Source organism: Ranitomeya imitator, chromosome 2 (genome assembly GCF_032444005.1).
Source record: "Ranitomeya imitator isolate aRanImi1 chromosome 2, aRanImi1.pri, whole genome shotgun sequence".
Classification (NCBI taxonomy): domain Eukaryota; kingdom Metazoa; phylum Chordata; class Amphibia; order Anura; family Dendrobatidae; genus Ranitomeya; species Ranitomeya imitator.
The window spans coordinates 526,293,935-526,315,760 of record NC_091283.1 but is presented as its reverse complement, the minus strand read 5'-3'; positions in this window follow the sequence as shown (position 1 = coordinate 526,315,760).

Here is a 21,826-nt window from a genome sequence, read left to right as displayed (position 1 = left end):
ACTGGGCATCCAAATTAGACACCTGGCCAGAATTGGCAGAATATGCATTGCAGGAGCTTGCTTGCCCGGCAGCTAGTGTCCTATCAGAAAGAGTATTCAGTGCTGCAGGTTCAATACTAACAGAAAAAAGGACTCGTCTGGCTACCCAAAATGTAGATGATCTAACCTTCATTAAAATGAACCACAACTGGATTTCGAAATCTTTTGCCCCACCTTGCCCGGCTGACACCTAGCTTTCCTATGAAAAGGTCTTGCCTGTGGACTATTCTGAATGCCTTTTCCAATCTCGTAATTTTCTGCACCTGATTGTCCAGCATACGACATGTTTACACCTCACTAAATGGCCAAACTCCCCACACGGGGCCGTGGTATCGACACTTGGCGACAGCACCCGTGAGAGTGCAGTTTGTCTGAAGAGGTGGGTGAGCCCGCTTTTGGTCGACGGCACTGCCACTGGGTCCCTCCTAGTACAATAAAGTGTCTCTGGCGGTGGTGGTGCGCACCCAACGTCAGACACACCGTTGTAATATGAGGGGCCCTGGGCCTGTACCGCCGGCCACAAGACAGTTTCCCCCCACCCCAGCTCAAACAGTGCTCTACCACTTGCAAAATTATCTCACAGCTCCACCAATGTTTAGTCTATGCGCTGACATCCTTCAATGCCTGCCACTGACAATACCATTGTATTGACATTTTTGTTATGTTAGGCCTTCGATGCCTGTCTGTGGTCACTCCTTCCACTAGGCCTCCACTGACCACACCACTGCTGCCCGTGTACCCCTGGAACCAATTTAAAATTGCCTACAGCCATGTGTTATTATTTTAGGCCTTCGATGCCTGTCTGCGGTCACTCCTTCCACTAGGCCTCCACTGACCACACCACTGCTGCCCGTGTACCCCTGGAACCAATTTAAAATTGCCTACAGCCATGTGTTATTATTTTAGGCCTTCGATGCCTGTCTGCGGTCACTCCTTCCACTAGGCCTCCACTGACCACACCACTGCTGCCCGTGTACCCCTGGAACCAATTTAAAATTGCCTACAGCCATGTGTTATTATTTTAGGCCTTCGATGCCTGTCTGCGGTCACTCCTTCCACTAGGCCTCCACTGACCACACCACTGCTGCCCGTGTACCCCTGGAACCAACATCAGAAAATATAAAAATAAGTATTTTGCTTATAAAAAAGAAAATACTGGAGAGATATGAAATGCAGACATTTTAACATTAAAAACAAACACATACAACAAAAATCTGGTACAGTACTAAAAATGGCCACCAGCTACAATAACTTTCTCCTGCAAGTAGTTAACTGAAAGGTTTTTTCAATTTTAAACACAGATATGGCATCCACCGAGTGTTGTCCTGTCGAGTCTTCTTTATATTATTGCCAAGAAGATGCAAAACAATGAAAATAATAAAATCATTATTTACCAAAAAAATAGAGTAAGTCAAAACCACATTGCAAATAGACATTCATTACAAATAAAGAAGCAGGGCGCGTCCGAGGGTGAGTATATACCTAATAAGAATATAATCACCCTCGGACGCGCCCTGCTTCTTTCCGACAGCCTTCCTTCCTAAGAATCAGCCCTTCCGTGGTGTAGAGAGAGGGTTTGTTACACTCCAAGGTGTTCCCCAGGTTGCCTTTCCTGAGCTTCGATCTTCCGGCTCTCGTTTAGTAGTTGTTGGAAACTACGCTGCATTGGGCCTACAAATTGGGTATGGGGTGTAGAGAGATGGTGTGTTCCACTCCAAGGTGTTCCCCAGGTTGCCTTTCCTGAGCTTCGATCTTCCGGCTCTCGTTTAGTAGTTGTTGGAAACTACGCTGCATTAGGCCTACAAATTGGGTATGGGGTGTAGAGAGATGGTGTGTTCCACTGTAGAGAGATGGTGTGTTCCACTCCAAGGTGTTCCCCAGGTTTCCTCGCCAATGCTTCGATCATCATGCTCTCGTTTAGTAGTTGTTGGAAACTACGCTGCATTAGGCCTACAAATTGGGTATGGGGTGTAGAGAGATGGTGTGTTCCACTCCAAGGTGTTCCCCAGGTTGCCTTTCCTGAGCTTCGATCTTCCGGCTCTCGTTTAGTAGTTGTTGGAAACTACGCTGCATTAGGCCTACAAATTGGGTATGGGGTGTAGAGAGATGGTGTGTTCCACTGTAGAGAGATGGTGTGTTCCACTCCAAGGTGTTCCCCAGGTTTCCTCGCCAATGCTTCGATCATCATGCTCTCGTTTAGTAGTTGTTGGAAACTACGCTGCATTAGGCCTACAAATTGGGTATGGGGTGTAGAGAGATGGTGTGTTACACTCCAAGGTGTTCCCCAGGTTTCCTCTCCATTGCTTCGATCTTCCGGCTCTCGTTTAGTAGTTGTTGGAAACTACGCTGCATTAGGCCTACAAATTGGGTATGGGGTGTAGAGAGATGGTGTGTTACACTCCAAGGTGTTCCCCAGGTTTCCTCTCCATTGCTTCGATCTTCCGGCTCTCGTTTAGTAGTTGTTGGAAACTACGCTGCATTAGGCCTACAAATTGGGTATGGGGTGTAGAGAGATGGTGTGTTCCACTCCAAGGTGTTCCCCAGCTTGCCTTTCCTGAGCTTCGATCTTCCGGCTCTCGTTTAGTAGTTGTTGGAAACTACGCTGCATTAGGCCTACAAATTGGGTATAGGGTGTAGAGAGATGGTGTGTTCCACTGTAGATAGATGGTGTGTTCCACTCCAAGGTGTTCCCCAGGTTTCCTCGCCAATGCTTCGATCATCATGCTCTCGTTTAGTAGTTGTTGGAAACTACGCTGCATTAGGCCTACAAATTGGGTATGGGGTGTAGAGAGATGGTGTGTTCCACTCCAAGGTGTTCCCCAGGTTGCCTTTCCTGAGCTTCGATCTTCCGGCTCTCGTTTAGTAGTTGTTGGAAACTACGCTGCATTAGGCCTACAAATTGGGTATAGGGTGTAGAGAGATGGTGTGTTCCACTGTAGATAGATGGTGTGTTCCACTCCAAGGTGTTCCCCAGGTTTCCTCGCCAATGCTTCGATCATCATGCTCTCGTTTAGTAGTTGTTGGAAACTACGCTGCATTAGGCCTACAAATTGGGTATGGGGTGTAGAGAGATGGTGTGTTCCACTCCAAGGTGTTCCCCAGGTTTCCTCTCCATTGCTTCGATCTTCATGCTCTCGTTTAGTAGTTGTTGGAAACTACGCTGCATTAGGCCTACAAATTGGGTATGGGGTGTAGAGAGATGGTGTGTTACACTCCAAGGTGTTCCCCAGGTTTCCTCTCCATTGCTTCGATCTTCCGGCTCTCGTTTAATAGTTGTTGGAAACTACGCTGCATTAGGCCTACAAATTGGGTATGGGGTGTAGAGAGATGGTGTGTTCCACTCCAAGGTGTTCCCCAGGTTTCCTCGCCAATGCTTCGATCATCATGCTCTCGTTTAGTAGTTGTTGGAAACTACGCTGCATTAGGCCTACAAATTGGGTATGGGGTGAAGAGAGATGGTGTGTTCCACTCCAAGGTGTTCCCCAGGTTTCCTCGCCAATGCTTCGATCATCATGCTCTCGTTTAGTAGTTGTTGGAAACTACGCTGCATTAGACCTACAAATTGGGTATGCGGTGTAGAGAGATGGTGTGTTCCACTCCAAGGTGTTCTCCAGGTTGCCTTTCCTGAACTTCTATCTTCAGGCTCTCATTAAATTGTGGTTAAACGGAACAACTGCATTTGGCGTACTAGTTGGTTTGGGGCCTACTATCGGTGTCTGCCACTCCTTGCTGTTCTCCTCCACTGAACAAAGCTGTGCCGCCTGTTTACTACTGTTGCCAATTTTGAACTGCATTTCGACTACTTACTGATTTGGGCCTACTCTCTGTGTCAGCCTCTCATTCCAGTTGTCCTCCACTGCCCCCTGGTTAGTCCTGTGTTACCAATTTTGAACTGCATTTAGCCCACTTTATTCTTTGGGCCTATATCTGTGTTTCCTCCTCATCCTGCCCATTGCCCAGCCAGTGATAGATGAGTCTGCTGGTACATTGACCCATAACGCAACATTTCCCGTGCACGCTACACTGCAAGATTGTGACCCTGCTGAAAGTCAGGTCCCCCTTCCCGCATACCATACCACCTTACACGGGGACAAACAGGAAGGTGCAGATGAAAGTGCAGGTTCCTTCATCAGGTGGGGGGAGGAATACTAGTTGGCGACGTCACTGGCACAGGGCCTCTCATGGTACGCAAAAGTGTTGCTGCCGGTGGGAGGCGCCCCCGCCGTGCAAACACACCGCTGTACTTTGAGGGGCCCTGTGCCAGTGCCAATGCCAACGAGTGGGCCCCCCCTGCTTGCTCAGGTTCACAGCACTTGCAAAGTTGAAATACTTACCTCTCCCTGCTCCACTGCCGTGACGTGGTCCAGATTTCCTGGGCCCACTAATTACTTGAACCAGCCCTACCCACCACAACTTTAGCCAAATGACCCCCAATTTCAAATGCCTTCCAATTATTATAAGGTAAATTACGCTTGACAAGCTTCATTAAGAAGAATGGATGGTTTTGACATTAAAATGGGCACTCTAGGTGTTTTCCTGGCCCCCACTCACTGCCGACTATGCTGCCCCATTGACTTGCATTGGGTTTCGTGTTTCGGTTGATCCCGACTTTACGTCATAATCGGCCGATTTCACTCGACCCGACTTTTGAGATAGTCGGGTTTCGCGAAACCCGGCTCGACTCTAAAAAGGTCAAGGTCGCTCAACTCTAGTTGTCGGTATCGCTGCAGCGTCGCTGAGTGTGAAGGTACCTTAAGACACAATGAATATAACATTATCATAGCCTATTGATTTTCCCTTTTGTCAGTCTTAAAAGCAAGCCAAAGTTGGAGTTTGGATGTTTGATTCTCCTTTCTGGTCTTTTCCTATTCCACCAATTTTTTTCTTCTTTGTTTGTCTCATTACTTTTCTCTCTTCTCTTGCATTGATTCTTCATTGAATTAATCTTAACAATATGTGCTCCTTATAATATTATAATATTAGTAGATGGTGGGCCGATTCTAACGCATCGGGTATTCTAGAATATGCATGTATGTATGTATGTATATAGCAGCCACATAGTATATAGCACAGGCCACGTAGTATATAGGAGTACTACGTGGCCTGTGGTATATACCATGTGGCTGCTATATACATGCATACATATTGTAGAATACTCGATGCGTTAATATAGTCCATGCAGTAAATAACACAGCCCAAGTAGTATATCACACAGCCCACACAGTATATAGCAGCCACGCAGTATATAGCAGCCACGCTGTATATAACACAGCCCACATAGTATGTAACACTGGCCATGTAATATATAGCACAGCCCATGTAATATATAGCACAGCCCACATAGTAACTAACAGTGGCCCCGTAGTATATTGCACGCAGTATAGAACACAGCCACGTAGTATAGAACACTGCCCACGTAGTATATAGCAGCCATGTAGTATATAACGCAGTCCACGCAGTATATAACACTGGCCATGTAATATATAGCAAAGCCCACGCAGTATAGAACACAGCCCACATAGTATCTATCACTGGCCAGGTAGTATATAGCAGCCACGCATTATCTAACACAGCCCACGTAGTATTTAGCAGTGTGGGCACCATATCCCTGTTAAAAAAATAGTTAAAATAAAAAATAGTTATATACTCACCCGGCGGGATCCAGCGTAGATCTAGCGAACCTCTGATGATGCGCGCGGCTGCTGCCATCTTGCGTTCCCAGGATGCATTGCAAAATTACCCAGATGACTTAGCGGTCTCGCGAGACCGCTAAGTCTTCTGGGTAATTTCGCAATGCATCTCTGGGACCGGAAGCTGGCGGGAGCGCATCGTCGGTCTACGGAAGGTGAGAATAGCAGGTTTTTTGTTTTTTTTAATTATTTTTAACATTAGATCTTTTTAGTATTGATGCTGCATAGGCAGCATCAATAGTAAAAACTTGGTCACACAAGGTTAATAGCGGCAGTAACGGAGTGACCGCTGGCATTAACCCTGTGTGAGCGGTGACCGGAGGGGAGTATGGAGCAGGTGCTGACTGCGGGGAGTATGGAACGGGCGCTGACTGCGGGGAATATGGAGCGGGGGCTGGGCACTGACTGCAGGGAGTAAGGAGCGGGCGCCGGGCACTGACTGCGGGGAGTATGGAGCGGGCGCCGGGCACTGACTGCAGGGGAGTAGGGAGGAACTAATCGGACTGTGGCCGTCGCTGATTGGTCGCGGCAGCCATGGCAGACAGCTGGCGAGACCAATCAGCGACTTGGATTCCATGACAGACAGAGGCCGCGACCAATGAATATCCGTGACAGAAGGACAGACAGACAGACAGAAAGAAAGACAGAAGTGACCCTTAGACATTTATATAGTAGATACACCTTATTTGAGCATGCATGCCTTTTTTAACCTTTACTATTTTTAATGTTAACTATTTTCCTCCTTCAAAAATTTTATTATATTTTCATCAATATAAAAAAGTCTAAATTACGGAATACAGCTTCTGTAATTTGCACAAAACATGAACAATGAACATAAAAATGTATGAAGGATATGATGTGCTGCAAACAAGAGCCAAGACAGCATACTCGGAAGGGAGGTAAGAAAATTCTAAAACAATCCACAGGGAAGAGATTGGAACAAAACAAAATCCTCTAAACTGCATGCTCGCAAATGCCAGAAGCCTGACACACAAGATGGGAGAAATAGAAGCAGAAATATCTTCCCGTAACTATGGTATAGTGGGAATAACTGAGACATGGTTAGATGAAAGCTATGACTGGGCAGTTACCTCACAGGGTTACAGTCTGTTTAGAAAGGATCGCAAAAATCGGAGAGGAGGATGGGTAAAGTCTTGTCTAAAGTCCACTTTAACGGAGGATATTAGCGAAGGGAATGAGGATGTCAAGTCCATATGAGTAGAAATACATGGAGGGAAAAATAGTAACAAAATTCTCATTGGGGTCTGTTACAAAACCCCAAAAATAACAGAATTCATGGAAAGTCTACTACTAAGGCAGATAGATGAAGCTGCAACCCATAATGAGGTCCTTGTTATGGGGGACTTTAACTACCCGGATATTAACTGGGAAACAGAGACCTGCAAAACCCATAAAGGCAACAGGTTTCTGCTAATAACAAAGAAAAATTATCTTTCACATTTGGTGCAGAATCCAACCAGAGGAGCAGCACTTTTAGACCTAATACTATCTAATAGACCTGACAGAATAACAAATCTGCAGGTGGTCGGGCATCTAAGAAATAGCGACCACAATATTGTACAGTTTCACTTGTCTTTCGCTAGGTGGACTTGTCAGAGAGTCAAAAAAACACTGAACTTTAGGAAAGCAAAGTTTGACCAGCTTAGAGATGCCCTTAATCTGGTAGACTGGGACAATATCCTCAGAAATAAGAATACAGATAATAAATGGAAAATGTTTAAGAACATCCTAAATAGGCACTGTAAGCGGTTTATACCTTATGGGAATAAAAGGACAAGAAATAGGAAAAACCCAATGTGGCTGAACAAAGAAGTAAGACAGGCAATTTGCAGGAAAGAGGAAGCATTTAAACTATTAAGCAGGATGGCACCGTTGAAGCTCTAAAAAACTATTGGGAGAAAAATACTTTATCTAAAAAACTAATTAAAGCTGCCAAAAAGGAAACAGAGAAGCACATTACTAAGGAGAGTAGAACTAATCCCAAACTGTTCTTCAACTATATCAATAGTAAAAGAATCAAAAGACAAAGTAAAATGTAGGCCCCTTAAAAAATTGCAAGGAAATAATAGTTATAGATGACGAGGAAAAAGCTAATATATTAAACACCTTCTTCTCCACGGTATTCACGGTGCAAAATTAAATGCTAGGTGAAATGCCAGGAGACAAAGAAAACCATATATTAAAGGTCACCAATGTAACCAAAGAAAAGGTGCAAAACTGGCTAAATAAGATGAAAATAGATAAATCGCCGGGTCCGGATGGCATATGTAGGGGGAAAGACCGGACCGCGGGTACTTGCATACTGGGTCCAGAACTGAAAGGGTTGCATCCTCTATTCCCGAGGGGAAGCCTGAGGGAGGTGGACCTTCCCCTGCTGCAGGAGGGAAGGAGGGGACAGACAGAGCTTCCTGCTCACCCAGAAGAGCCGGGAAAGTGCTCGCAGCAGCTGACAGATGAAAGGGAAAAGTGCGCCAAAAGAGTAAGTCTGGCGCCAGCACAGAGCCTTGCAGAGGGCAGCACAGGAAGCAGCGTGCAGAGCGGTGAGCGGCGCGCTCTGCATCCCCCACCTGAGAGGACTGACTTGGCGACAGGCCATATAGAAGTAGCCCCTGCTACCAGCAGAAAGAGCTGTGCAGATCAGGGCCTTGCGGAGCCAAGCCGTGCAGAGCATAGCCTTGCAGAGCCAAGCCATGTGGAGCAGAGCCGGAGGTTGCAGCAGTCACAGAGAGTAGTGCTCTGGCCGAGAGCACTGGCGCTAAACAGACCAGCATCACCCGCTATCAACAGCGGGGACCAGGGAGAGCGGGACGAGTGGTGTGTATCCAGTGACAGCCAAAAAATATCAGGTGCCGTACACAACATGAGCGTGAATACTGCACTTGCACTGCCCAAATGAGACCACATATAAGACAGACACCTTCACCCTGACGTGGACAAACTATAGTTGTTCTGACCCTTGAGACCTTACTACGACAGTTAAAACAGTTTTTCAGAGCCACGTTGGGCTTGTAAAGGTCTGTGGCCCATGCCTTTAATAGCCACATCTGTATATGGACAAGGGGCAGTGGAGGGTACCGGAGACCGACAACTGTCGCCAGAAGACAGACCATCGATCCACAGTGTTTTCCTGGAAAGGACACCGCGCCAGCCATTGCCGGCGTTATTGAGTTTGCAGCAGGAGCTGCAGTTCAAGGACTTTCTGATGCAAGTGTTAACGAACTGCCTTTATTTTGAACCATAGTTCTCCATCTAAAGAATATCCTCTGATTTAATGTACTGTAATGTAATGTTTGTCTCCCTTGAAGACACAAAAGAGCACAGTGAGGTCAAAAATACTCTGTTGTAAAAAAAAAAATCACAGTAATAAGCAAGTGCTAGTCAAAAGATGAAAAAAACAGGGCATTTAGTTGATACTTTTTTTTGCAAAAAAATGTATACTAAGCTGCTCCACCAATCGCCAAGGTATACCCATATAGAGCAGTCCTAACTAATGTATATAATCCGTATCTGATATCTTTTAAATATATCCCCCTACCTGACCTATCTATTATGGTAAACGGCATCACGCTCTCTCCCGCACCTGAAATCCGCTGCCTCGGGGTAACTCTCGACTCTGCCCTGTCCTTCAAACCGCACGTCCAAACGCTTGCCACCTCCTGTCGCCTCCAACTCAAAAATATTGCCAGAATCCGTTCCTTCCTCAGCCCACAATCTACCAAAACTCTTGTGCATGCCCTCATCATCTCCAGCCTCGATTACTGCAATACCCTCCTCTGTGGCCTCTGTTATGAAAGGCAATTCAGTACTACAATGGACATAGCGGTCAGAGCACATACAGTGATCTGACAATAACCCAAAATCATAGAACGAGCTCTGAGACGTGGAAACTCTGCAGACCGCAATCCCTAATCCTCTCCAAACAACACTAGAGGCAGCCGTGGATTGCGCCTAACTCTGCCTATGCAACTCGGCACAGCCTGAGAAACTAACTAGCCTGAAGATAGAAAATAAGCCTACCTTGCCTCAGAGAAATACCCCAAAGGAAAAGGCAGCCCCCCACATATAATGACTGTGAGTTAAGATGAAAAGACAAACGTAGAGATGAAATAGATTCAGCAAAGTGAGGCCCGACTTTCTTAACAGATCGAGGATAGAAAAGGTAACTTTGCGGTCTACACAAAACCCTAAAGAAAACCACGCAAAGGGGGCAAAAATACCCTCCGTACCGAACTAACGGCACGGAGGTACACTGTCACGATTCCCCTGACCGCTGTCACCAATTGGTCAGGATTCACACCGTGACCGTCACCCCTGCGTCACGGGTTGGGGTGACTTTAGGCCAACAGACGGCTATCACATGTGCAGGGGGCTTATCTTAGTTATCCCTCCACTCCACGATGTGATGAAAAACCACACACAAGGCTATTGACCTCTTGCTTACAGCAGGGGCTTATTCTAGGTATCCCAATGCTTTCAATATACCACAAACTGCAGGGATTTATGTATATCCCGCTTACAGTTCCACTTAACACTTGCAGCTCTCTGGCGCCCCCTTACTCTCAGGTCAGATTAGGTACTGCACCCTGGGTAATTAGTCGCCAGAAAGGCTGCCTGCTATGTACTGGCTATTGGGCACGCTGCAGCGACGCGATAACTACTCCCACTCAGGCAGGAACAATAATTATTAAAGCCGCAGCCGCTACCACATAACCCAAAAGTCTGCACACTTCTCGCTGCCACCAGCTTCGATTAAACGGGTCCGAAGCTAACCCAACACAACAGTAACAGTAGCGTATTTCACTTCAGAAGACTGGGTAAGTTTAGAGCATGGATGAACGAACTAATATATAATAGTATATTCCATTGAAATTAATTAGGCAGTGCTTTATGAAAAAATAGTTTATAAAGAAGTTACAAATGAGACAATTGCAAATATGTACAAGGGTAATTATGAAATAAACAGGGATTAAATGAGAAAAAAGTATCACTCACATGTTCAACGCATTGCAGGCAATCAGGCTAGGGCAGTTTCCATATATCCCAGTCCATGGGATGCTGCTGGCTTCAGGAGAGGACAAGAAGTCAGGAAGAAATCTAGCAGAAAGTGATTCCTCAGAGCCTGCCAGACACTTAAAACATTAAGGCTGTGACATCACAGAAAGGCTGGCTTATCCAGACCCTCCTCTCTCTACATTCTGCCTAAACTTTAAACTATTCTCTCTGATTTCTATAACTTCACTACAAAACATGTCAGAGTCAGACCAAACTCATCATTCATCTCAGATTAACGTGGGCATTCTAATGAGATCAAATATGTCCTATCTGGGATACATATTTCCAGAGAAATCCCTACTTCTTTACCAGATGGAGTTAGAAGCTCGTGTTTCGCGGGTTGTGTAGATACACCGAGTGAGAATAAAAATATATATTTTCGTATTTCTAGCTTAAATCGTTTGCCTAATATCTAACAAAAACTAAACAAAGAATCTTTCCTGAATCTTGGAGCCACTTTTCCAGTTTGAACGAGAATGTGGGAGGGGTGAGGGACTTTCCTCTGAGCCTGGAATTTACGACCCCAGAGCAATAAAACCTCTCTTCCCCCATACTCTCAGAGAAGGAAAGCCAGGAATTTGCAGCTACAAACTGTTGCTCCAAGAAGGGGGGCTTAGCCCACACAGGCTAGAGAACTACTTATGATATTTCATACCATATCGTGACACCTCCCCCTCTTGGTGTGCGCTAGGGAGGCAGTACCCCATGGTAGGCCTCCATGGGCACCTCGGTAGGTTCAGCCTGGCGGGAGAGTCCATCTGCATTCCCATGCGCTTTGCCCGTTTTATGTTCAATGGTGAAGTCAAACGGCTGAAGGGCAAGGCTCCAGCGTAGCAACCTGCCGTTGGTTCCACACATGGCGTTTAGCCAGCGAAGAGGGTTGTGGTCGGTCACCACAGTGAAAGTGTGACCATACAAGTAGGGCTGCAAGCGCTGCAGGGCCCAGACTATGGCCAGGCACTCCTTCTCGATTGTGGAGTAGGCCACTTCCCTCGGCAAAAGTTTCCGGCTCAGGTATAACACGGGGTGCTCTTGGTCCTCCGAGTCAACCTGGCTGAGCACAGCACCAAGGCCAAACTCGCTGGCGTCGGTCTGCACCAAGAACGGTCGACTGCTGTCGACTGCTTTCAACACAGGGGCGTTGCACAGTGCGGTTTTCAACGCCTGGAAGGCCCACTCACAGCCATCTGTCCAGTTGACAATGTGAGGTAGCTTCTTCCTGGTGAGGTCCGTCAAAGGTTTTGCCAGGCTACTATAGTGCTTTACGAAGCGCCTATAGTACCCTGCAGTGCCCAAGAAGGACATCACCTGTTTCTTGGTCACGGGAGTGGGCCAGTTCACGATCACTCCCACTTTGTCAGGCTCTGGCTTCAGGGTGTTCCCGCCTACCCGGTGCCCCAGGTAGTGAACCTCCCTCATGCCCATCTGACACTTTCCCGGCTTGATAGTCAGTCCTGCTTGGTGAATTCGCCTGAGCACCTCCTCGAGATGCTGCAGGTGTTCCTTCCAGGAGGGACTGAAGATGGCAATGTCATCCAAGTACGCCACGGCGTACGTCTCCAGTCCCTGAAGCAGGAGGTTGACCATCCGCTGGAAAGTGGCAGGGGCATTCTTCATGCCGAAGGGCATGACCGTGGACTCGTACAGTCCAAAGGGTGTGATAAAGGCGGACTTTTCCTGCGCCTCGGGGCTCAGGGGAATCTGCCAGTATCCTCGACTCAGATCCATTATTGTTAGGTAATCTGCGCCAGCTAACTTCTCAAGCAGCTCCTCCATGCGCGGCATTGGGTGCGCATCCGAGGCTGTGATGGCGTTGAGCCCCCTGTAGTCCACGCAGAACCGAGTGGTCCGGTCCTTCTTTGGCACGAGAACTACAGGTGATGCCCACGCGCTCTTTGACCATCGAATCACCCCCAGCTGTAACATCTCATCGATCTCTTGGCGCATAGTCTGCTGCACCTGGTCAGAGATTCGATAGGGTGTTCGCCGTAGTGGGGCGTGATTCCCGGTGTCCACCTCGTGGACTGCTAACTCAGTCCTCCCAGGTCGGTTGGAGAACACGACCCGGAAAGGTTCCAGTGTGGTTTGCAACTGCACCCGCTGGGGTTCAGTTAACGAGGCGCTTACCTCCACATCCTCGATGGACCCATTGGCCTTGGCTTGGGTCAGCAAGTCCAGGAGGGTGTCTTCCTCACCGTCTTCGGGCAAGCTGCAGACCGGTAGGACGAAAGGTTCACGTTCGTGATGAGCCTTCATCATGTTGACGTGAAAGGCCTTTCGCCTACCCCGAGCGTGGTCAAGCGTGACCACGTAAGTGACCGGGTTGAGCTGTTGGTGGACGACGTACGGGCCCTCCCAGGCTGCCTGAAGCTTATCCGTTGGTACCGGGACCAGCACCCACACCTTTTGACCCACGTGGTAGGTCCGCTCCCGGGCGTTCTGGTCGTACCAGTGCTTCTGATCAGCCTGAGCCTGCGTCATGTTGTCATGCACCAACTGCGTCAAGGTCTGCATCTTGTCACGGAAGCGCATGACATACTCCACTATGGACACTTCAGAAGGGTTCGGCTCCTCTTCCCAGAATTCTCTTACCAACCCAAGGGGTCCCCGGACTCGCCTGCCGTACAGGAGCTCGAAGGGTGAGAACCCCGTCGAGGCCTGCGGAACCTCTCGGTAAGCAAACAGCAGGTGTGGGAGGTACCGCTCCCAGTCGCGCCCTTGAGTCTCAACCAGCATGCGTAGCATCTGTTTGAGGGTACCATTGAAGCGTTCACACAAGCCATTGGTCTGTGGGTGATACGCACTCGATACCAGGTGCTTCACCTGCATTCTCTTACAGAGAGCCTCCATTAGGCGAGACATAAATTGGGTCCCTTGATCAGTAAGCATTTCCCTGGGAAATCCTACACGTGAAAAGATGGCCAACAGGGCATCCGCCACCTTATCTGCCCTAGTTGACGACAGAGCTACTGCCTCTGGGTACCGGGTAGCGTAGTCTACCACAGTAAGGATATATTGCTTTCCAGAGCTGCTGGGGACGGCCAGCGGGCCCACAATGTCCACCGCGATCCTCTGGAAAGGCTCCTCTATCACTGGCAAAGGGATCAGGGGAGCCTTAAGAGCAGGCCCCGCCTTCCCCACCCTTTGACAAGTGATACAGGAGCGGCAGTAGTTTGACACATCTGTCCCCATCTTAGGCCAATAGAAGTGTTGAGACAGCCGGGCCTTAGTTTTGCTGATCCCCAAGTGTCCAGCTAGCGGGATCTCATGGGCAATCCGCAACAACTCACCCCGGAATTGCTGCGGGACGACCAGCTGTCTTTCCCTCAACCACTCCTTTTGTGATTCCCGGGGTACTGTCTCCCGGTACAACCTTCCTTGTTCCCAGAACACCTTCTCCTTATCAGTCTCGGAGAAGGGCGTCCCGGCAAGTTGTCTCAAACTCTCTAGGCTCGCATCTGTGTGCAGAGCGGCCTGAAACTCCTGGCTAGGGGAAGCCAGAAGCGACGTCAGGGTCCCTTCCCCACGGGAACCCTCTTGGACCTGCTCTGGGTCCACCTCTGGTTCAGTCACAGTGATGACTGAGGAGGGTCCGGAAGGCTGACAGCTATCTGCGTTCCGGGCACTCTGACTGCGGGTGACAGCAGCTACGTAGGCTGTCTCCCCGGGGATTTCTACAGTCCCATCAGCCGGCGCTGCTATGGGCTCTAACTCCCCATCCACCCCCAACACTCCAGGGGCAGTGCTACTTATGGGCCAGTTACCTTCCTCGGTGGCACTGGTCACTTTCATGGCATCACCTTCCTCACGGTTCCCATGCATCTCCCCATTTCCTGTAGCACCGACACTTGCTCCTGTTAGGGGTTCCTCAGCCGTCTCACTCCGCAGAGCGACGTGGCTGGGCACGCCTGTACCTATGGACATATTAACCTTCACAGAAAAATCATTATCAGGTTCAGCTGGCACAGGTACAACATTTTCACCATCAATCCTAGGGAAAAAATGGTTATTAGATGCATCATTACAAGATAAAGCATGGTCAGGTAACACATGCGATTTCCCATCATCATCATCATCATCAGGGTTAACTTTACCCGCATTAGTAGATTGGGGAGGGGTGTCAGGAACGTAGTATGCAAACATCCTCCCCAAATCAGTCCCCAACAAAACATCAGTGGGCAAATTATCAGACAGCCCCACTTCCTTCACCCCGCTCCCAGCACCCCAATCAATAAAAACCCGGGCCATCGGTAAGGGACAGCTGATGCCCCCAATCCCAGTGACAGTTAGGGTTTTCCCCGGAATGATTTCTTCAGGGGCCGCCAGTTCGGGTCGGATGAGGGTTCGTTCAGCCCCGGTGTCCTTGAGGCCTGTAGCAACATGGCCCCCCACAGTGACGGGCTGTACGTTGTCACACACCCTCCCAACCACACCACCCACCAAAAGAACTGCTGCATTAGGCCCTGGGGCCTTGGCTGGGGGGTTCTTCGGCCTGTCTGGACAGAAGGTACTGATATGCCCAGGCCGCTTGTAGGTGTAACACGCGCGAGGTTCGGTGGTAGGTCTGGTGCTGTTGGCCACAGGGCCAGGACCTCGGGTGTGTTGGCTGGCAGGGGTACTGGCGTTGGTTGCAGGCTTACCCCCTCTCCAGCTGGTGGTGACTGGCTTCCGCACTTCCGATCTACGGTTGGCCTCATAGGCATCGGCAATCTGCGCTGCTTTCGTCACGTCTTTGGGTTCTCTGTCCATCACGAACTGTCGCACCTCAGCTGGGCAAAGATGAAAGAACTGGTCTTTGATCATCAGGTCTCGCAGCTGTGCAAAGGTGGTCACTGACAGTCCTTGGGTCCACTGGTCAAAGTGGGTCCCCAGTCCATGCACCACATCACTGTAACTGTCGTGTGGGCCACGTTGGAGGGTCCGGAACTTTCTACGGTACACCTCGGGTGTAAGCTGGTACTTGGCTATCAAAGCCTTTTTGATGGCCTCATAGTCACCATCTTGTTCTTGAGGGAGGGCAGCAAACGCCTCCAGAGCTTTGCCTCTCAGCCCTGGTGTCAGGTATCGTGCCCATTCATCGGTAGGCAGTCGGTACTGTCTGCAGGCTTTCTCAAAGGCCCGCAGAAAAGTGTCCAAGTCCCCGTCCTTCTCCATAACAGGAAAGTGATCGGGCCGGGGCTTAGGTATCTGAGCGCTGCTGGGCTCACGGCTGGACTGGGACGACCCCTGCATTTGCAGTTGGGCTAACTGCAGCTGGTACTCCCGCTCCGCTTGCCGCTCGGCTCGCTGGGCCTCTCGCTCGGCCTCTCGCTCGGCTCGCTCATGGTATTGCTGAATCAGCTGCCGACGTCCCTCTAGGTCATCTGCGGCGCATTGTTGCAGAGCCAGCTGCAGGAGGAGGTCTGCGTTGCCAGTAGGGCCCGTATTCAGTGGTTGGACCTCTGCTGCAGTCTCATGTTCGCTGGTGCTGGCTTCTGCGGCCTCTGAGCTCTGAGATTGGTCTCGAGCGGCTTCCCATTGCACCAGATCTGCGACCAGTTGGGCTTTGTTTTTGCTTGCAAAGTCAATGTGCTGTGACTTGCATAAGGCGACAAGGGTGTCTCTGGTCTGCTGCTCATAGAAGGTTTCTCCCAGCACAACCATGGTTGCCAAATAAAAGATAGGATAGAAAAACGAAGAGAAAGGGAAGGGATAATTACCAGTACGCAATTGTCTCACAACTAAAAAGCACTGAGTTCGTTCTCCAAACTTATTTGCGCAGAGTCCTCGCAAGAACTTTCTGCAAGTTTTTAGTGAGAGGAATGATTACTCAAACCAAATCACTAATGCTCTAAAATATCCCACCGCCTTGCCACCAATTGTCACGATTCCCCTGACCGCTGTCACCAATTGGTCAGGATTCACACCGTGACCGTCACCCCTGCGTCACGGGTTGGGGTGACTTTAGGCCAACAGACGGCTATCACATGTGCAGGGGGCTTATCTTAGTTATCCCTCCACTCCACGATGTGATGAAAAACCACACACAAGGCTATTGACCTCTTGCTTACAGCAGGGGCTTATTCTAGGTATCCCACTGCTTTCAATATACCACAAACTGCAGGGATTTATGTATATCCCGCTTACAGTTCCACTTAACACTTGCAGCTCTCTGGCGCCCCCTTACTCTCAGGTCAGATTAGGTACTGCACCCTGGGTAATTAGTCGCCAGAAAGGCTGCCTGCTATGTACTGGCTATTGGGCACGCTGCAGCGACGCGATAACTACTCCCACTCAGGCAGGAACAATAATTATTAAAGCCGCAGCCGCTACCACATAACCCAAAAGTCTGCACACTTCTCGCTGCCACCAGCTTCGATTAAACGGGTCCGAAGCTAACCCAACACAACAGTAACAGTAGCGTATTTCACTTCAGAAGACTGGGTAAGTTTAGAGCATGGATGAACGAACTAATATATAATAGTATATTCCATTGAAATTAATTAGGCAGTGCTTTATGAAAAAATAGTTTATAAAGAAGTTACAAATGAGACAATTGCAAATATGTACAAGGGTAATTATGAAATAAACAGGGATTAAATGAGAAAAAAGTATCACTCACATGTTCAACGCATTGCAGGCAATCAGGCTAGGGCAGTTTCCATATATCCCAGTCCATGGGATGCTGCTGGCTTCAGGAGAGGACAAGAAGTCAGGAAGAAATCTAGCAGAAAGTGACTCCTCAGAGCCTGCCAGACACTTAAAACATTAAGGCTGTGACATCACAGAAAGGCTGGCTTATCCAGACCCTCCTCTCTCTACATTCTGCCTAAACTTTAAACTATTCTCTCTGATTTCTATAACTTCACTACAAAACATGCCAGAGTCAGACCAAACTCATCATTCATCTCAGATTAACGTGGGCATTCTAATGAGATCAAATATGTCCTATCTGGGATACATATTTCCAGAGAAATCCCTACTTCTTTACCAGATGGAGTTAGAAGCTCGTGTTTCGCGGGTTGTGTAGATACACCGAGTGAGAATAAAAATATATATTTTCATATTTCTAGCTTAAATCGTTTGCCTAATATCTAACAAAAACTAAACAAAGAATCTTTCCTGAATCTTGGAGCCACTTTTCCAGTTTGAACGAGAATGTGGGAGGGGTGAGGGACTTTCCTCTGAGCCTGGAATTTACGACCCCAGAGCAATAAAACCTCTCTTCCCCCATACTCTCAGAGAAGGAAAGCCAGGAATTTGCAGCTACAAACTGTTGCTCCAAGAAGGGGGGCTTAGCCCACACAGGCTAGAGAACTACTTATGATATTTCATACCATATCGTGACATACACCCTTTGCGTCCCAGAGCTTCCAGCAACAAATTAGACAAGCTGGACAGAAAAAATAGCAAACAAATAGCAAAGAAGAACTTAGCTATGCAGAGCAGCAGGCCACAGGAATGATCCAGGGAAAAGCAAGTCCAACACTGGAACATTGACAGGAAGCCAGGATCAAAGCATTAGGTGGAGTTAAGTAGAGAAGCACCTAACGACCTCACCAGATCACCTGAGGGAGGAAACTCAGAAGCCGCAGTACCACTTCCCTCCACCAACAGAAGCTCACAGAGAGAATCAGCCGAAGTACCACTTGTGACCACAGGAGGGAGCTCTGCCACAGAATTCACAACAGTACCCCCCCTTGAGGAGGGGTCACCGAACCCTCACCAGAGCCCCCAGGCCGACCAGGATGAGCCACATGAAAGGCACGAACAAGATCGGGAGCATGGACATCAGAGGCAAAAACCCAGGAATTATCTTCCTGAGCATAACCCTTCCATTTAACCAGATACTGGAGTTTCCATCTAGAAACACGAGAATCCAAAATCTTCTCCACAACATACTCCAATTCCCCCTCCACCAAAACCGGGGCAGGAGGATCAACAGATGGAACCATAGGTTCCACGTATCTCCGCAACAATGACCTATGGAATACGTTATGTATGGAAAAAGAATCTGGAAGGGTCAGACGAAAAGACACAGGATTAAGAACCTCAGAAATCCTATACGGACCAATGAAACGAGGTTTAAACTTAGGAGAGGAAATCTTCATAGGAATATGACGAGAAGATAACCAAACCAGATCCCCAACACGAAGTCGGGGACCCACACGGCGTCTGCGATTAGCGAAACGTTGAGCCTTCTCCTGGGACAAGGTCAAATTGTCCACTACATGAGTCCAAATCTGCTGCAACCTGTCCACCACAGTATCCACACCAGGACAGTCCGAAGACTCAACCTGTCCTGAAGAGAAACGAGGATGGAACCCAGAATTGCAGAAAAATGGCGAAACCAAGGTAGCCGAGCTGGCCCGATTATTAAGGGCGAACTCAGTCAAAGGCAAAAAGGACACCCAGTCATCCTGATCGGCAGAAACAAAGCATCTCAGATATGTTTCCAAGGTCTGATTGGTTCGTTCGGTCTGGCCATTAGTCTGAGGATGGAAAGCCGAGGAAAAAGACAAGTCAATGCCCATCCTACCACAAAAGGCTCGCCAAAACCTTGAAACAAACTGGGAACCTCTGTCAGAAACGATATTCTCTGGAATGCCATGTAAACGAACCACATGCTGGAAGAACAATGGCACCAAATCAGAGGAGGAAGGCAATTTAGACAAGGGTACCAGATGGACCATCTTAGAAAAGCGATCACAGACCACCCAAATGACTGACATCTTTTGAGAAACGGGAAGATCAGAAATAAAATCCATAGAGATATGTGTCCAAGGCCTCTTCGGGACCGGCAAGGGCAAAAGCAACCCACTGGCACGAGAACAGCAAGGCTTAGCCTGAGCACAAATCCCACAGGACTGCACAAAAACACGCACATCCCGCGACAGAGACGGCCACCAAAAGGATCTAGCCACCAACTCTCTAGTACCAAAGATTCCAGGATGACCAGTCAACACCGAACAATGAACCTCAGAGATAACTTTATTGGTCCACCTATCAAGGACAAACAGTCTCTCCGCTGGACAACGATCAGGTTTATTAGCCTGAAATTTTTGCAGCACCCGCCGCAAATCAGGGGAGATGGCAGACACAATTACTCCTTCCTTGAGGATACCCTCCGGCTCAGACAAACCCGGAGAGTCGGGCACAAAACTCCTAGACAGAGCATCCGCCTTCACATTTTTAGAGCCCGGAAGGTACGAAATCACAAAGTCAAAACGGGCAAAAAACAGCGACCAACAAGCCTGTCTAGGATTCAACCGCTTAGCAGACTCAAGATAAATCAAGTTCTTATGATCAGTCAATACCACCACGCGATGCTTAGCTCCTTCAAGCCAATGACGCCACTCCTCGAATGCCCACTTCATGGCCAGCAACTCTCGGTTGCCCACATCATAATTTCGCTCAGCAGGCGAAAACTTCCTGGAAAAAAAGCGCATGGTTTCATCACTGAGCAATCAGAACCTCTCTGCGACAAAACAGCCCCTGCTCCAATCTCAGAAGCATCAACCTCGACCTGGAACGGAAGAGAAACATCTGGTTGACACAACACAGGGGCAGAAGAAAAACGACGTTTCAAGTCTTGAAAAGCTTCCACAGCAGCAGAAGACCAATTGACCAATTCAGCACCCTTCTTGGTCAAATCGGTCAATGGTTTGGCAATACTAGAAAAATTGCAGATGAAGCGACGATAAAAATTAGCAAAGCCCAGGAACTTTTGCAGACTTTTCAGAGATGTCGGCTGAGTCCAATCATGGATGGCTTGGACCTTAACAGGATCCATCTTGATAGTAGAAGGGGAAAAGATGAACCCCAAAAATGAAACCTTCTGCACACCAAAGAGACACTTTGATCCCTTCACAAACAAAGAATTAGCACGCAGGACCTGAAAAACTGTTCTGACCTGCTTCACATGAGACTCCCAATCATCCGAGAAGATCAAAATGTCATCCAAGTACACAATCAGGAATTTATCCAGGTACTCTCGGAAGATGTCATGCATAAAGGACTGAAACACTGATGGAGCATTGGCAAGTCCGAATGGCATCACTAGATACTCAAAATGACCCTCGGGCGTATTAAATGCAGTTTTCCATTCATCTCCTCGCCTGATTCGCACCAGATTATACGCACCACGAAGATCTATCTTGGTGAACCAACTAGCCCCCTTAATCCGAGCAAACAAATCAGATAACAATGGCAAGGGGTACTGAAATTTAACCGTGATCTTATTTAGAAGGCGGTAATCTATACAAGGTCTCAGCGAACCATCCTTCTTGGCTACAAAAAAGAAAAAAAAAAGGGAAGAAGCCAGCACTGCTTATGGTCAGAACGCAATAACTGAAGTGCAATTGCACATAAATTCTAACTGTATTTCAAATATGAGACATTTAGCAAACAATTGATCAATTCTTTGAGCTACCCCGCCACTTCACGGCAATCTCATAATGGGGCAGTCCTAATCTTCGTATTTTATTTACGTTGTGCCATTATGGCTTCCTGAATGTATAAAAAAAAAAAAAAAAAAAAAGGACCACATTAAATGCGAACTGTACCTGGAGCATTTTCAGAATCACTCCCTTGGTGCCAGGAAAGGCAAGCGCAGGTAAAGGCCGATCAGGTCCAGTGCGGACATTTCAGATCTGGCTTCCACACTGCCAAACCCGCACCAAAGATGAAGGGTGAGACAGGCTGAGACACAGGTGCACAATTAACTTGAGCCTGAGGCGGGGCAGGGCTGCTGTGTGTGTGCACAGCAGCCTATCAATCACAGTGAACACAGAAAGAATGGCGCACATAACCCAGCGTGCGCGGCAACAGTGGTGGTCAGCCACATACCAATGCAAAGCAAAAAAAAAGGGAAGAAGCCAGCACTGCTTATGGTCAGAACGCAATAACTGAAGTGCAATTGCACATAAATTCTAACTGTATTTCAAATATGAGACATTTACATAGTAACATAGTAACATAGTTAGTAAGGCCGAAAAAAGACATTTGTCCATCCAGTTCAGCCTATATTCCATCATAATAAATAC